At 43.0% G+C, this 18,486-nt stretch overlaps 1 pseudogene; it reads right to left on the reverse strand.

The window, feature by feature from the left end:
• Positions 1 to 459: 459 nt before the first annotated feature.
• Positions 460 to 18,486, reverse strand: part of LOC105978967 — a 25,759-nt pseudogene continuing 7,732 nt past the window's right edge.

The following is an 18,486-nucleotide window of genomic DNA, read 5'->3' on the forward strand; positions in this document are numbered from 1 at the left end:
CCAATGAGCCTTCCGGGGGCACTCTACTTCTCCCTAGATTCACCGAGCCGTTGCATGGGCCAAAGAGAGTTCACAGACTGTGCTCAGTACTCTGCAGTTCATTAAGGAAGTTAACAAGCTGTAAGTCAGGGTCAGAAATATTAAGGATACAGTTCTTTTGTCTGCAGCCCCGCTTCTCAGCCATGCCAACAGGAATGTCTCTTTTTAGTCCTCAGCCTCGGTCATGTGGTCCTTTGGCCTGTGCTTCGCTTGGGCAAGTATTACAAATGTCCTTGAGTCCTGGTAAATGCCTAAAGAACATCTCACTCTACAAACCAGCCTAAAGGCACCTGGCTTGACTTGTTCCATGGCCTGGAAAGTCTGCAGCTCTGTCTCACAGACAGTGCTGCTCCTCTGCTGTCTGTCTCTCTCCTTTTAAACAGCTCTGGCAAGATTTATGAAAGAAAAATATTTCAGGATTTATTTTTCACCTGTCTCTTCTAGTGTGTTTCTAATTATATCAGAACCACCTGGGTCAGTGATAGCCAGTGTGCCTACTCTGTAGTACTTTGCACCCGCGTTGCCCGATTCGATGCTATGACCACAGTAGTGCTGGACATGAGCTTGGCCAACATGGTGTAGCACTGAATTTCAGATCCCCTCAAGGCCCGGCAATGGTTGGAGCGGACGACCAGTTTCCCGTTCCCTTGCCTGGTCATCTTCGGCAAATGCTTGTTGCCTAGGATGTATTTTCCACTTTTCATAACGAGTTGGAGCCTAGAGTTGATCAACTCCAGGGACGTTTTTGTCTCCCTTGCCGCCACCAACTTCCTGTCCTAGGTGAGGGACGGCCCTCAATCAAGAGCAGCCACCAAGATGGCAGGGAAGGGGAAAGGTCTGCTATCTGTTCACCTGGGGACCTGGCTCTGCTTTTCGGTGGTCAGGAGAGTCTCTGTTTCTGCTTCTGGGATGGCTCACATTACATTCAGTGGACTGGCCACATGGACTGATCCCCACATATTAGTACGAGGTACTTGATTTACATGCTCCCTCCCAGTTAACTTCCTGGGATGTTACCAAGACGACGGGCAGAGTCAGACCGGATGTTACCAAGACGATGGGCAGAGTCAGACCGGATGTTACCAAGACGATGGGCAGAGTCAGACTGGATGTTACCAAGACGATGGGCAGAGTCAGACCGGATGTTACCAAGACGATGGGCAGAGTCAGACCTCCTCACTTCACTTCATTGCCCCCGCGCTAGGGAAATTAACATCTCACATTTGTCAGCCAGGAGCAAACGCTGTACAAACGTATAGCAAATAAACAGATAGACCGGATATGTTAATTGGAAACACTTTCATCTGGACCACATTTTCAGATATGTAATGGAGGGAGTGCAATTAAGGGGAAACCAGAGAAAAACACACACTTTAGGTAGAAATGAGGCAATCATTGGAATTTTGCACTTGGTCTCATTAGCTGCCAGCGATTCGAATGCTGTACCACGCAATTCATAAAACACGTTGCCAAATCTCTGGTCAATTGAAACTGTCATACTTCATTCTTCTCTGGTGAAAATGTCTTGATTTGCGCATTGTGATGTTCCTTGTCTCGTCTAGTTTTTTGGAGACTGGAGGTCTCATGTTAACTCTACTCATAAATGAAGGAGACAGCAAAGAAGTGGGGAGGGTGGGGGCAGGCCTAGAATGATACCACCCCCTCGAGCTACCCCTTGGTGACAGCTGCTGTCCGTAGGTCCCACTGGAGGGTACAAGGACAAGGGAATGGGGAGCTGTTTTCAGGTTCAAACCAACCTGGAGACCAGTGGTTGGGGTGTGTGTGTGTGTGTGTGTCTGTGTGTGTGTGTCTAAAGATAGGCAGTATAATGTAACAGAGTGTCCTAGGGACTCACACAGCATGATGGAACACGGAGCAAACAAATTATCTTCCTGAGCCAGCTTGTTTTTGTAAATAGCACGTACTTTTCAGTTCATGAGCTTGAAAACTTAAAATATATATATTTATCATTGATGAAATAGGGTTGCCACTTAGAATCAGTGTCCAACCCAAACCCAGTCGACTGCCGTGGAGTCGATTCTGACAGAGAACGGCCCTGTGCAGAGAGACCGTGCATCTTTACAGGAGGGGACATCTTCCCCTGCGGAGCACCTGGAACTTTGTCCGGGACGTTCCAACAGTCCCTCGTGCAGTTGACAGCCCAACACTTAACCCACAGCCCCGCCAGGCTCCTCGTTCCCGGGAGCGACTGAAAGTAACCATTGGCTCACCGTAATCCCATTGCCTGTTTCTGAACACACGCGGCCTGGGAACCGCCGACCGGCCATGCCCTGGAAGAGCATGCCCTGTGCGCATGACCCCTTTCAACCTGCAGGAATGATCGGGTGAAAGGGAGGGGCGAACAGGCCGGGCATCACACGCGTGTAGGAATGCCGCCAGCGCTGAAGTCAAAAGCTACCTCGTTCTACAGAATTGCAAAGCAGATTTAAGAGCCCAGGACTGAGTGTTTAATTATTTATGGATTCTTCGCAGAAATGACCTATCACTAATGTTGTTGACATGTAGCGGACAGTGCCGTGTTGAAAACCATGGGCAGAAACAATTCCATAGGGGGAAGCGGGTTCTGGAAACCCAGCCTCTGAAAGTGCCACAGGGTTGGGAACCCGGGAACCAGGGACGTAGGCTACAAACCATCTTCTAAATCTGAACGGTGATTGGGTATGGAGATGGTTTAGTTGTTGCGTCGGTGCTTGGAGGAAACGACAGTGTCACTAACGCGCCATCCTGGAAAGCATGGACAAGAAGGCGCTCTGGCGTCCTTTAATGTTTCTTCTTATTCCTAAGATATTGATGTGTTCAAGTTGTCTCAGGTTGAACAAATTGTGATATATCACCGCAAACCTATCCATCAGCGCTAAAGCCTGTTACCACTGAGCCAACACCAAACGACATGAGTAATGGACCCTCAGTGACGGGTTCTTCTGGCTTTATGAACAAGAAAATATGAAAAATACCCCTGTGGCATCTGTCCATAATTAGAAGAGCTTTGTAGCTTCTTCCGCGGGCTACTGTGAGCATTATAAGCAATTCACGAAGGCATCTTATTCTAGCCTCTGGCACAACAGGTAATAAACCAAATCCAAACCAAACTCACTGCTACCAAGTCAGTGCTGGCTCATCGCCACCCCTGTGGGTCTCGGAGAGACTGTAGAGTAGAAAGCCTCATCTTTCTCTCTCGGCGCTGCTAGTGGTTTCAAACAGCAGACCATGTGGATCGCAGTGGAACTGGGTAACCATTATACAACCAGGGCTCCTTCCAGTAGTAGTATAATTTTTAATCTGAACATTTGACATATACTCCACATACCATACAGTGCAATGGTTTAAATCGTGTTGAGCAACCACCACCACAATCCATTATACGCATGATTATCTCTCCAAGAAGCCAAAAGAAACCAAACTCACTGCCATCGAGTCGATGGCAGCTCATAGCAACCCTATAGGACAGGGTAGAACGGCCCTGTGAGTTTCTGAGACTGTAACTCTTTACAGGAATAGACAGCCCCATCTCTCTCCTGTGGAGCTGCTGGTGTTTTTCAAACTGCTGTCCTTGCAGTCAGGAGCCCAGCACATAACCACTGAGCCAATAGGGCTCTTCAATAGCCAGGAGTATTATTCATTGGTGAGTGCAACCGGGACAGAGCAAATGTCTTAGGGTGATTACACAGTTTTGTGCATCAAAACAGTGCAGTTCGGGGAGGGGAGAGTGATCTTCTCAAACCATACAATCTTCCACCCGAGAGCCAGGGGGAGAATCGAGCCTCTGATTCAGGGTCGACTTTGTGCAGGCATCATCCGTGGGCCTGGGAGCAACATAAAGACCCATCTCACGGGCATTTACCTTACCCCAATTCAACTAAGACGCTGGGAAACGTGGGAGACCTCGAGAGAAGAATCTACCTGGAACACTCAGGTCGCCCTCCTTTTCTCCTGAGCACATGCGCACAGGCCAGCAGTGACGGGGCTGCTGGGAGGGCGTTCCTCCCCTTCATAGTCTCGGCCCCCAAGGTCTCTCCTGATGCCAGCATCTCGCTTCACTGAGAGTGAGCATTGTTTTTAAGATGGACATTTTTCCCTCCCATACAACATGGCTCGTACACATTTGCTAGCGAATGAGTGAGTTACGGTAACACCCACATGTCCTAATTTCATGGTAGAAAACAAACACCCCCAAACAGACACTGATGCCAGTTGTAGTAGAATCTGAGTGTTGTGCTTCAAAAGGTTTTCAAGGGAAATCTTTCTTTCTCAGTACCTCTGTGTAGGTTTGAACTGCTAGCCTTCTGGTAAGTACTCCGGCACCTTCTCAGTGGTGCAAGAGGCACTGAGGATCTCAAGAAGGAGAAGGGGATCGGCAGGGGTCTAAAGTTACTAAGCTGAGCTGGTGCAGCATTTTCAATTGCAGGAAAGGCCCCTCAGGTGGTGTCCTGAAGGGTAATTACCATCAGAGTGACTGAGAAGCAGCCCAGGGTGCCAGAGACTGAGGGGATCTTAGGAGACAAGGATAATGAGCAGATTTTCATTCGCATTCTGTGCCATTTCCGATATCCCACAAAATGGCAGAAAGGGACACATTCTGTTGCCAGCCATCTTCCCCAGCTCTAGCCTCACTATCTGATCTCAGACATTATGCTACGTTTTCTGTGCCTTTGGATCGAAAAGCCAGCTCTTCAAACCATAACATTGGCAGCAGTTTTCTTCCTACAGTTTGTAAAAATTAAATCCCAAATCAAAAGAAGATGAGCCAAACATGCCACAGCCATTTGGATGTACATGAAAGGGGAGCCATCCACACCTCCCTATCTTGGCCGATGGGTGGATCTGAGATTTCAGACTTCTTTCCTGGTTCTTTCTTGACCACAAGACCCAAACGAATCAGTCCAATTAGACAAACTTCCAGATTGTAGCTCTGAAGTCAACTCAACAAGTAATATATCCAACAATCGAATTTGCCAAGTATAATTCGGAGGTTGAGGAGGCGGTAGAGGTTCCTGATTTATCACCACCGCTAAAGCTGTATCCAGTCTGAATGCAGAGCAGACGGAGAAGGGGAACTCCAGCCAGTCTGATGACCAGGCTTGCCTGATATCACACAAGCAAACAGTTTGAGGTTAAGGAATCTTAAAGGGGTAAAGGTCCTCCAAATACTTATAGAATATTCAAAACACATCCCAGAGGAGTTAAAACATAGTTCAATGTAAAAAGAGAAAAAACATCAAACTCCAAAGAACAAGAAGAATCGACAGATAAATATTTACCTGAATATGATGGTATGGTGGTCTCTCTTAGCATGGAATGGAAAAACATAAAAAGAGAGATTAAGAGAATTTACTACATGGATCCTGAATTTTTGAACTTCACAAACAAAATCAAATCCCTAGACAAATGAAAAACAAAATATTTACAACATATATGATACAGTTAAATGGCTATGTCCTTTATTTTTAATAGTGTAATTGGGATATGATTTCCATATTGTATAATCCATCTCTTTAAAGTATTACAAGTAATGGTTTTTTAGTATCCTCACAGAGTTGGGTGCCAATCACCACAATCAATTTTAGAACATTTTATCACTTCAGAAAGAAACCTTGTACCCATTAGCCAAACATGCCACAGCCATTTCCTTCCACCTCCATCCCTGAGCTCTAGGTAACCACTGATCTACTTTCTGTCTCTATATATTTGCCTCTCATATAAACGGAATCATAAAATACTTTCTTCTTTCTGACAATTTCTTTCACTCAGCATAATGTTCTCAGGGTTCCACCATATCCTAGCATGTATCAACATTTTTTAATATATAAGATATAATTGATGTCCCACAAAACTTACCCCTTTAAAGTTTACAATTCAGTGAATATAATATATACCCCTTCTTCACTTATTGACATGGCCAGGTTCCAAAGAGTGGATGATTCTATGAAAGTTGGTGTAAGATGAAAATGGAGGATAAGGACATCAGATCATCAAATGGAGGATGACTACTTGGTTACTTAACTGTCAAATTACACTCTGTGAGGACTGCCAAATTCCATCATTAGCAAGCCATCACATGGCTGGGAATCCTGCTGCTGCATGTTAATAACTGTCACAGACAGCTTCAAGCACTCCGTGTACTCTGACGTTCGTTATTGACAGACCCACATGAAGCATGTACAAAGTAGTTGGGTTTTTTGGGTAGCTATTGTCATAAGTATGAAATGTCAAATAATGATTGAACAACAATAACGCCCTCCTTGCTTTATTGAGATATGTATTAATCTGGTTGGCCTGGTTCTGCCATTGGAAATGAATGTTATCAAAAGCGTTGCCTTAATGCCACTCCCATTGTTTTGTAAATAGTGTCCAGTCTCTTAAGAGTTAAATCTGTACAAATCAATAATTCATGTAGTGCAGTTCATAGCCAATTTATACTTGTTTAACCTACTTTTCTCAACAGTGCTTTCAATTCTATACCATTGGCTAAATTAATGATACTATCAGTAGATTTATCTAGTACCTCTTTAACATAAAATGACAAGGGCTATGTACAGACCATGGATATATGAATGGATCTTGGGCTTGCACTTAATTGTAGCCCCAATCTAAAAATAATTTGTTCTTATGTCATGACCTGCATGGTGCTCACCCTCAGGAAGAGATCGCTAAAGGACTAGAGCAAAGTTGGGTGAAGAAACCAGATGGTGCCCAGCTATCAGAAAAAATAGCATCTGGGATCTTAAAGACTTGGCATTAAACAACCATCTAAGTGAGGCGTCAACTAAGTTCATATGGAAGAAGCAAACCAGCCTGTGTGATCCAAGGATTATACACAATATAATTCAAATCCAAAGGAGGGAATGCTATCAGTTTAAATTGTAAACACCTGGCTTGCTTTCAGAAGGCTATGGATAACAGTGGAAGCCTAAAATCCATGTGCAGGGTCCACACATAGTGAAACCACCATGAACTCCCTCGGACCACAGTCCAGGGATGTGAATTCTGTAGAGACAATTATAATAGATGTGGTTAGCTTATAAATCTAACATCATTTTTTATCTCCCTTTTGACTCAATTAAATGTTGTATCAATTTTTTTTAATGAAGGGGAAATATACATGGAGTAACCCTCGGGTGAAATCCTCTGAACATAGACGAGGGGTGTGAACAGCCTTCCTATCATGCAGGATACATTGGAAAGTAGATTATGACAGATGTAACCTGGTCAAATTTTAACACCCTATCAACTGATTTCCCTTTTGACCCATTTCATAGTTGTTCTAGTTTTGAATATCTTCTGTTTTCTTTTTTATTGGGGTTCTTCGTCTTTTATTTTGTGAGTGTTGCTAGATTTTTTGTTTCTTTGTTTTGGATGTTTTTCTGTATATGAAATCCAGGATGGGCGGATCTGTGGAGACAGTAACCGAGTTAGTTAATGGTTTCTTGAGGGCGTGGCAGTGGGGTTGGGAAGGAATGGAGAGTAAAAGACCAAGAGTACGAGAAAAGATAAAATGTTCTAGAACTGATCGTGGTAATGATTGCACAACTTCTCTTGATATGACTGAATTATTGAATTGTATGATATGTGGATTATGTCCCAATAAAAATGTTTAAAACAAGAAGATGAATAAATAAAAGTTAAAAACACACACACATTCCATTATCATTAGCAGTTGTCCCATTTTCTTCCTCCAGCCCCTGGCAACCATGGTTCTAATTTCTTTCTGGGTTTGTCAATTCTGGATATTTCCTATCAGTGGATAGTTATTATTAGTGATTACCTAGGGCTCGGCTTGTGGAGGTGGAGGGAAATGTAATATGTGGACTTTTTTGTTGAGCATAATATTTTTAGGATTCATGCGTACCATAGCATGAAGCAGTTCTTTATTCCTTGCTCTGTAATATTCTGTCATAAGGATATAACACATTTTATTTATTCACTCATCATCTAATCGCTATTTGAGTTGTCTCCACTTTGCAGATGTCATGAACATTCCTGTACCAGCTTTTTGGGCTTAAAAATATATTTTCACTTCTCTTGGATATATATCTAGGAGTGGAATTACTCTGCCTTTGAGGAACGGCCAGATTGTTTACCAAATTGACTATCTTCTTACATGCCTATCAGTAAAGTAGAAGGTTTCCTATTTCTCCAGCCTCTTGTCAACAGTTATTAGGACTTCTCTTAAATTACAGTAATCCTGCGTATCTCATTGTGGCTTAGATTTGCATTTTCCCAATGGCTCATATGGGGAGCATTTTACCATTCACTTTTTAATTTATTTTTTGCCATTTGTGTGTCTTCTTTGAAGAAATATATATATCCCAATCCTTTACTCACTCACAATTGGATTATTTGTCTTTTTACTGTTGAGCTGTATGAGTTCTTTATGTATTCTTGAAGCAAGTTTCTTATCAGATATATGATTTGAAATGTTTTCTCCCATTGCATGGCTTGTCTTTTCATTTTTCTAGATGGTGTGCTTTGAAGCCCTGGGTTTTTTTTATGTAGGTTAAATCTAAATTTTGATTTTCTCTTCTCCTGTATTTTTGGTGTCATGTCTAAGAACCCATTGGCCAATTCATACTTTCCCTTACTGTTATGCAAATTACTAAACCAACCCCCCACTTGCAATAAATTCTTCCTCACCATCACCCTCACTTGTTGCACATGCAGCTTTTAAATCATTGAAATGGCTCTGAGCCTTTTCTTGCACCAGACCAAGGCTAAATCAAAACTATTTGCATCTGTCCTGCCTACCTACAAATTTGACTAAAAGACTCCTTAGAAATGGAATTGTTGATAACTTGTGGGTTGCCTATCTATTGCTCTTTTATTCTTCAAACTTGCTGAACTTGTTTATTAGCTTACCTAGGTGTTTAGTAGATTCCTTAGGGTTTTTCTATGTACATTTTCATGTCCTGGTGGTGTATTGGTTTTGTGTTGGGTTGTGATCTGCCTGGTGGGCAGTTCGAAACCACCAGCAGCTCCATGGGACAATGACTGGGTTTTCTACTCCTGTAAACAATTACAGTCTCAGAAACCCATAGGGAATTGTGATGAGTCAGCATTGACTCGATGACAATGGGTTTATCATGCCATCTGTACAGAGATAGTTTTATTCCTTAACTTTAAATGAGTTCTCACCTATCAATATGAAAGAGTACCCCAAATATAAAAGCTGGTAATAAATGTGAATAGGCAGTTCACCAAACAAACTCTACATGGCCAATATGATATGCCCAGCTTCATTAGGAATTAAAGCAGTATAAAGTTAATGATTATGATAATGATATTTTACCCATCAAAATGACAAGGCATTTAAGAAAACTTGGATAAGATCCACTATGAGCCAGAATCCCACGCTGAAAGAGTGTCACTCTCCAGTAGGGTGATTTGGGAATGCGTATGAATAGTTTTAAAGATGTTTAAACTCTTCATCTAGTTATTGTTGTTTGAGGAATTTATCCTAAGGAAACAATTAGAGGTGTGCACGATGAGTTGCGTACAAAGAGGTTCACAAAGCATTATCTGTAAGACAGAAAAGTGGAAAGAGCCCAGTGCCTGGCGCATGCAAACTGATAGACCCAGACCCATACAACGGGATGCTACACCACCAGAGAGTTCATTGCTATAGAAAATGCAATGTCATAGGTGCATGTTCAGGATATTGGTGCAATAAGCATATAATATATGACTATAATTATACTTTTGTTCAAAATTCAATATATAAATATGTGTACAAAAGTCTGACTGTAAAACCAGAACACCTTTCTTCAGCAAAAATATCAAAATGTGAAGCTATTGTTTTTTGACACAACTTTGATCGGGGTCTGTAAACTCCTGAAGTGGGTGTTTCTCTTTCTCTAACCCTTCCTCGATGACTTAGACCACGTCAAATTGGGAGGTCTACCACTCTTGAGGGGTTCACATCGTGTTCCTTTACATTTTCTTTGAGTTTTGGGAGTAGAAAGAAGTCTCAAAGGGGCAAGATTTGGTGAATGGAGTCAGGTTTCTCAGTGAGATTCTCGTAGGAATCTACCTCAAAGAGTAAGTCGGCACTTTTCCCTGATGGGCAACATCTCTCGGGCGTAACCTTTCTGGCCTTTTCTTCAAAGGCACTTTTCTGTTTTCTTCTAACTTCTTCCCAGTATGCCCTCACGATCACCCTGTGTCTTTTAAGAAAATACAAAAGAACTTGGAATCCTCTCCATCACCAGCCCCACCCCCACCTCGAAAGTCAACATAAGCTTTTGAGCTGAGGTCTTTGCCTTGGATTGGACAGGCCAAGCAGATCCCCTCAGACTCACTGTTTTGATTGGACCTTATTTTTGAAAGCACACTAACCGTACGAATACGTGTGCATTACCGATTGAACATGTCTACAGCCACCCACTGATCACAGAGGCATGTTTAAACATATATGAATATATATAATATCACATGCAAGTCATAGCCCACTAAAATTAATTAAAAACAAACAAACCATAACACACACACACACCCCAAAAATCCAGTTTTGACAATACATTGACCGGAAGCTGCCAGATATCCAGACTAGATTCAGAAGAGGACATGAAACAATGAATATCATTGCTGACATCAAATGAATCTTAGTTGAAAGGAGACAATTCCAGAAAGAATTTTCCTTGTTTTGTATCGAATATACAAAGGCATTGACTGTGTGGATCATAACAAACTATGGATAACATTTCAAAGAATAGGAATTTCAGAAAATGAAATTGTGCTCATGTGGAAACCTCTAGACCAAAAGACTTGTTCAAACAGAACCAGGAGACAACAAAGGGTTTAAACTTAGAAAGGGCGTATGTCAGGCTGTATCCTTTCATCATCATCATCATCCAATCTGCAGGCTGAGCAATTAATCAGAGAAGCTGGACTACCCGGAGAAGAACATGACTTCAAGACTGGACGACTTATTCACAGCCTGTGCTGTGCTGTGTAACACACCTTGTTGACTGAAAGTGAAGAGGACTTGAAGCACTAACTGAGATTTTTTAAAAATTCAGCCTTTAGTATGAATTAAATAAAACCAAAACCACGAGGATAAAGAAAACCAAAACCTTCACCACCAGAGCGAGACAACTTCACGAAGTGTGGAGAAACTATCGAAGGGGTCAAGGATTTAATTGTACTTCATTTGACAATGCGCATGGAAACAACAGTCTAGAAATAAAAAGGTGCATTGCCTTGGGTAAATCTGTTGCAAAAGATATCTTTCAAGTGTTAAAGAGCAAAATGTCACTTTGAGGCCTAGGGCGTGCCTGACAGAAGCTGTAGTATTTGCAAAGACTTCTTATGCCTGTGAAAGAGCCCGGTGTCACAGTGGTTATGCACTTGGCTGTGATCCACTAGGGCAGAAACTTGAAGCCACCTGCAGTTCCGAGGGAGAAAGGCGGGGCTTTCCATGCCCATAAAGAATTACAGTCTTGGAAACTCCCAGGGCCAATTCCACCCTGTCCTATCGAGTCTCCAAGAGTGAGTTGGTTTGGGCTTTTTCACTTGCATGTGAAAGGTGGACGATGAATAGGGATGACCACAATAGAATCGATACATTTTAAATTAGAGTTGTCGCGAGGAATACCAAAATTGCCACGGACTGCCAGAAGACCATACAAATCTGTCTTAGCAGAAGTAAGGCAAGAATATTCTTTAGAAGCAAGGATACCTTTTGCCTCACCCTGGTATATATACATCCACATATATCTATATACCTGTATACCTCTTTGTATTTCTATGTAGATACCTACCTATATCTTCACAGTGGTTTGTTGTAGGGCGAGTTTGGTAGCTTTTATGTCAACTTGGCTGGACTAAGATTCTCAGTAGTTTGGCAGATTAGGCTTCCCCCATGCTATGATCTAACATCATGTGATAAATATCATGATAGGATCTGCTATGCGCAGCCAAGTAGTTGTTGGAAGATTGTGATAGAGGACAATCCCTTACTCAGGTCACAGTTTTAATGATGCCTCCTTGGACGTGTGAACAACTTTGTATATAAGACGATGCTGTGGAGTGCTTCTTCTTGCTGGCTTAGATCCTGCATCTGGCTCATCGACTTACGGATTTGTAGACTTCAGCCAACAGCCTGCTATGTTGACTGCTGACCCTGGAAACATCTGACTGGCTGAGCTTCGAGTCATCTGCCTCTGCACTCACCAGCCTTGGTCTTCATGCTTCCTCATCCTTGGCAGCAACTGGAGTCAGGAAAAGCCTCCAGCTTAACATCTGACCCATGGACTTGAACCAAACTAAACTGACCTGCTTCTATCACTGCGTGAGCCACTTCCTTGATATAAACTTCTTTATATATGTATCACTGCTATTGCTTCTCTAGGAAACCCAGCCTAACACAGATGATTTTGTATGATATATTTTTTTCTTTTTTATTAATCATTTTATTGGGAGCTCTTACAGATATTATAACAAGCCATAATTCAATTAGATCTAGTATAATTGTAAAATTGTTGCCACCATCAGTTTCAAAACATTTTATTTCTTTTTGAACTCTTTGATATCAGCTCCCTTTTATCCCTTCCCTCTCCAACCCTATCCACCAGGAACCCTAATTATTATATTATTTATTATTTGCTGTATCATGCACCATCCAATGGGGTTACACAGTCAGCTATCAGCTGCTATCAGCTCCCCCTGCCCCCACCCCCCTGCTCTTTCCATACCCTCAGGGAATCATTATTCCCATTACTGTTTCTGAAGGGTGATCTATTTTGGCTTTCTTCAGGCATCTATATCCCAGGACCTGCTTACCTATCAGCATTTATACCTTCTTAGTCCTCAGCATTCATGACCAAGGGGCACACCCATTGCTCTTCCTGCAGTCAACAATGGAGCAGTCTCGTGCCCCACCCCTAGCCCATACACCTTTAGACTTTCAGTGTGGCCCCCTTGTGAATATCCCCCATCCAGTCCAGATGAGGTGCCAAGCGCTGCCCCCCAGTCAGAATTCTACAATCGGGATTCCTCTGGGACCCCGTGGCTTTGCTCCCATTGCTAGTCTGTTGCACTCACCTCTTGGTTTGCCCCCGTATATATTTTACTTTCGTATACATTTCATTATTCAAATTTTAAAACTGAATAAACATTTATTATTTTTATAGTCACAAAAAGAATTTTAAAAATCACTAAAACATTTATAAGCTGATTGGGCTTCAATGTTCTGTTCCACAGGGACCCTAGAGCTAGGAAACTTGAAGCAGTATCAGAAATTAGATTTCTGTGAGGAAGGTTATGCTTTGCAGATGTTGGTTGTTAGTGGCTGTCATAGATTGAATTATGCCCCCTCACCCAAGAAAATACATCAAGGAGTTCTGGTGGTACAATGGGTTAAAAATTGGCCTGCTACCACAAGGTTTGAGCTTCAAATCCACCAGTCACTCCATGTGACAAATATGAGGCTTTCAGCTCCTGTAATGATTTACAGCTTCAGAAACCTACAGCTTCAGTTTGATTTGAACTCTACTCTGTCCTACAGGGTCACTGTGAGTCAGAATCAACTTGTTATTTGTCAACTTGGGGGAGCCATGCTTATCAGTGATTTGTCAGTTTGGTAATGATATAATCATCCTTAATGATATGATCAGATGTGATCAGCCTGTCAGCTGTAAGGGGGCTAGGTTGTACTGCAATATCCTTACTCAGTTTAGAGCCCTGATTTGAAGTCAGGGGACTTATCTTTCAGTGTGGCCTACATCTTCTATCTTACAAGAGAATCCACAAGAGGCCCAGGGAAGCCCCGTTTGTAGAACCGTATTGTGGATTTCAGAAGCAAGGTAAAGAGCGTGCATGTTCTGAAGTTTCTGATCGTTGTCACCTCATTACATGACATGCTAACATCATCTATCAGTTAGATTTTCTTGGTTATCATGGACAGGCATCCACCTCTAACTAGCTTAAATAAATAAAGAGAATTAATTGACTCTTTTCATACCTGAGATTTTCCAAGCCTATAGAGGTTTCAGGCATTGCTGGATAACTCCAAAACCACACCCATTGTGGACAAGTTGCAATGTTTGGCTTTGTTCTCAGATGGGCTCCTTTCAAGGTGGTATTTACACCTCATCAAAGGGAGCACTTTTGTCTTCTCTCTCGTTATTTTAGCAAAAGTTCCAGGATGTAACTGAATTGGACCAGTGTATGCCATGTGCTTATTCTTGTACCCTGAGTTGTGCCCAACAGAAGGGCGAACCCGACCAGGGACCAGTCCCACCTTAGTGAACTTAATGAACTGAGAATGGGGGGCAGGGCAGTTCCTCCAAAGGAACTAGAAATGCAGTTAGCAGAAGATGAGATGCATGCGTTATAGCCAAAAAACAGCCAAACTCTAGCCAAACCAAATCCCGGCAGCCTCTTGTGCTTCAGAGTAGGACTCCTCCATAGCCTCTTCTTGGCTGTAATCTTTTCTGGAAGCAGATTGTCAGCCCTTTCTTCTGTAGCGCTGCTGGACGGCAGAGCAAGTAGAACTGCCAGACGTTAGTTCAGCGGTCTTGCACTCCTCCAAGTACACAGATTGTGCAGTTTGGAAACACTGAAGTGCAGAAGGCTGAGGCTGAAAATAGCCCTGGGGGTGTAGTGGTTACAAATTGGGCTGCTAACTGCAAGGTCAGCAGTTTGAAACCACTAGCTGCCCCTGGGGGGAAACATCAGGCTTTCTACTCCTGGAAAGAGGTACAGTCTCAGAAACCCACAGGGCCAGTTTTGCCCTGTCCTCATGATGAGTTAGAATTGATTTGAGAAACAGCGAGAGGCTAAGAGAGGAGCCCGTGGTGCCTGAGGTTCCCAGAAGTTCAGCTCAAGAACCGGCTCTCAATGACGGCTGAAAAACAGGCTTGGCTGCCCAAAGCAGCATGGGAGTCTTGGGGCTAGGAGGAGCCATCTTTGTGTACAGTGCACTGGCTGGCTTATCCCGTGGACATCTTAGTGGGGACAGTGATAGACAAATGACCGAGGACTTTTTGCCTGTGGTCTGGACTGTTTAAGCTCCAGAGGGCCTCTGCCTCTGGAATGAGAATGGCCTCTCCTCACCCTGGCAGGAGGGACTGAGAGCTGGAATTTCAATGGAAGCAAACATTTCTTGCATGATGGGAGTGAGGTGGGTTGGACTCAATGCTTCTCATTTGGCCTTCATAAATGGATATTAGCAGATTCGGAATTAGTGCAGGCCAATATTTTACTAATAAGTCTGACGGATACGCTGTAATTTGGCGTCTACCCTGAGATATTAGGAATCCCTACCAATTTCATAAAGGATGCTTCCTTCATCAGGGGTAATAGAAGTTTTCAACTGCTACTGGTCTAGCTTTTTAATGCAAAGTTACTGTTTTCCTTCCACTTTTTAATTCTAGTTTCATGTAGGTTGTTTAACCTTGTGATGTGTGGTGAGGCATATTTGCATCAACAGTTTTACTGTATGATTTCCCTCTATACAAATACATTTTTAGATATCCATTGATGTTCAGACATCAAACATCAAATTTCCCTGTTGCTAAAGCAGATGTTCATGCAGTCCCTCCTGTCTTTCAAACCAGCATGTATAAAGACACTTTGTTGTGAGCTGCAAATTTAAAAAAAAAATTCTGCTAGATGTGGTGGTGAAGGGGTTCTGCCTTGGGCTACTAATCCACAAGGTCAGTAGTTCAAAACCACCAGCTGCACTACAGGAAAACAGCTGGGCTTCCTACTTCTGTAAAGATTACGGTCTCAGAAACCCACAGAGGCAGTTCTACCCAGTCTTACAGGGTTGCTATGATTCACCATCGACTCAATGGCAGGGAGTTGGTTTTGTTGGTTTGAGTTATTTAAAATATGTGGGTCCCCCAGCTAGATGGACTTCTGTTGTTTACTTTGGGGACTGCTGCTTAGGGGTCAGTCAATAAAAGTATGATATGGTAGATTACTTAAATAAACTGAACCCATGTGTGTCAGCAGTCAAAAAATAATGTAAACGGCATCCCTGTTTGCAAGACTATCTGGAAATTAGGAAAGATTGCTTTTTATTGTATAATGTCAGTAAATAATGTAACAGATGCCAATGTAGCAAACTGTGAATATATGTTACTTTTTTAATCAGTCCCTGCATGGTACAGAAGGAACCTTGGCAGTGCAGTGGGCTACCTACAAGGAGCTCTCAGTGATATGATCACAGTCCATAATGCAGGTAGATCAACATAATTGTATAATTGCTGCTACCAGCAGTTTCAAAACATTTTCTTTCTTCTTGAACTCTTTGAGTTCAATTATATATACATATATATATATATATATATATATATATATATATACTATTTTTAAAAACAGAAAAAAGCTCCGCTGGGTGCAGCTTTCATAGTATGCATTTCCCCCACTAGGCAAGCACAGAGCAACTCATTTTGAGTTAGTGCACCCAGTGGCGTCACCTGGGAAGGTTCTCTCTGGTCCCGGTGAATTTTTCTGATTTTTTTTTTGAGGTGCAGTACACCCTTGTATAGGGCTGGTTCACCCCAAGGCTGTTGGTGGAAACTCAGTAGCCCCTCTACTGGAGAAAGAGGAGACTACCTACTCCCATCGAGCTTTACCATCCCAGACACCCTGGGGAGCAGTTCTGCCCGGCCTTGCAGGGGGGCATGGACTTGAGGGCAGTGGGCGGAGGAATGGTGATTCTTTTCATGGACACAGAAAAGTGGTGTGTCCATTTCTTAAGTGATGGGTCCCAGAGCATTCTGTAAGGTATCAGTTGTCATCTCTTGCAGATAGCTTTTCTGACCTCTTCTTCCAGCACCAATTTGTATAAGATATGTGTCCTCTGGCTCCCTTGGCCCCTGTGCCTACTCTTATCACATATGAGTAGTTCCGAAACCACTCTGCCTTTGCACTGCGCTGTGGACTCCTGAAGATCAGGGACTTCTAATCTGTTCACAGTGTCCCTAGCCCAGCACAGTGCAGGTACATCTTTTTTTGTCATGGAGTAACCTCTGTCAATCATGTACTGATTTAGCTTTCAATTCTAGTCTCAGGGAAAGCACTCCCGAGGCCACCGTTCTAGCAGCCAGCCCTAGTTGCTCCCTCCAGTTGAGTAATGGCAATCTTTTGCCATTTGAGGTTACAACAAATTAAGCTAATGGATATAATGTTCTCAATTTTAAGTTTATTAAACCTTTGGCACCTAATACCACTTACTTATATTAGAATTGAATGCTAAGTGGTATCTGCATTGGTTCTCAATTATACATTTATTTTGAATTAAATAAATCATAGTTTTCTGGTGGGTTAGACCGAGCACCTGGACTTCCAGGTGTCTTGCCATTGGAATAAATATGAGCGCCACCAGTTAACGCCGTTTAACAAAAAAATAGCCGGCATTCAAGAAGCCCTCTACATTCATAAAAATGTATATTTACAAAATGTGTTTCAAGATAGGAAATTTCCAAAGCGTAAAGCTAGCCTTACGTGTTAGGAAGAGGCATTCCCTTCCCAGGCTGCAGAACCTTAGACGCTCTGAAATGCTGTGAGTGCCTTTCCCCACGGCCCTAGCCCTGCCAGCCTGCTAGTAGGATTGGTGGGAAGGAGGCAGCTGTGGGCATAGCTTCCCTGTCATCCCTCGGGCCATGGTGATTGGGGAAATCACTACTCAACTGGGGGCTGCCACCCTGGCCCTCATGCCTCTATAGACACTTGGAAGAACCAAACGTTAAGATCTCCTGTGAGCATAGAGGAAGATCTTGTGGAGTAGTGGGCTGTGTGTTGGGCTCCTAAACACAAGGATGGCGGTAAAAAACCCACTAGCCATTGTGGGGGACAAAGATGGGGCTTTCTGCTCCTGTATGATTTACAGTCTTGGACACCATGGAGGTTCTATTCTGTCCTGTTGGGTTTCTATTCTATTTCTATTCTATTCTGTCCTGTATAAGTTTGACTTGACTCGATGGCAGTGAGTTATGTGACTAGGAATAGGAGTAAGGAATTATGTTTCCCTTACCACTATTAGAGGGCTCTGATGCCCCCACACCCACCTATACATGTGACCCCTTTGTGGGGTGACAGCCAGAGCGCCTCCCTAATTCCCACCCCCTACTGCTCTGCTCCTAGACTCTTCACTCACAGCAAGAGAGCAAGGGCATCGATGGAAGGGCGAATAGCACCCCGTGTGATTGTGTAAAACTCTTAGAACTTGTGAGCAGCCCTCAAGCCCATGTTCTCTAGGTCTCAAAGGGGAAGAGACCCCAGCTAGCTTGTGTATTTCACATACATTCGCTGTATTCTTCATAGTTACTGTCAAATGTAGGTATTTTTATTTATCATCCTCAAAGGGGAAATTCTGGTCTGGCCCATAGGGTCACTTTGAGTTGGAATTGACTCAATGGCAGTCAGGAGTGGAGGTGGAGGTGATGGTGGAGGAGGAGGTGGAGGTGGAGGTGGAGGTGGAGG

The sequence above is a fragment of the Echinops telfairi genome, unplaced genomic scaffold (genome assembly GCF_000313985.2).
Source record: "Echinops telfairi isolate 266 unplaced genomic scaffold, ASM31398v2 ScPeMD7_25;HRSCAF=90, whole genome shotgun sequence".
Classification (NCBI taxonomy): Eukaryota; Metazoa; Chordata; class Mammalia; order Afrosoricida; family Tenrecidae; genus Echinops; species Echinops telfairi.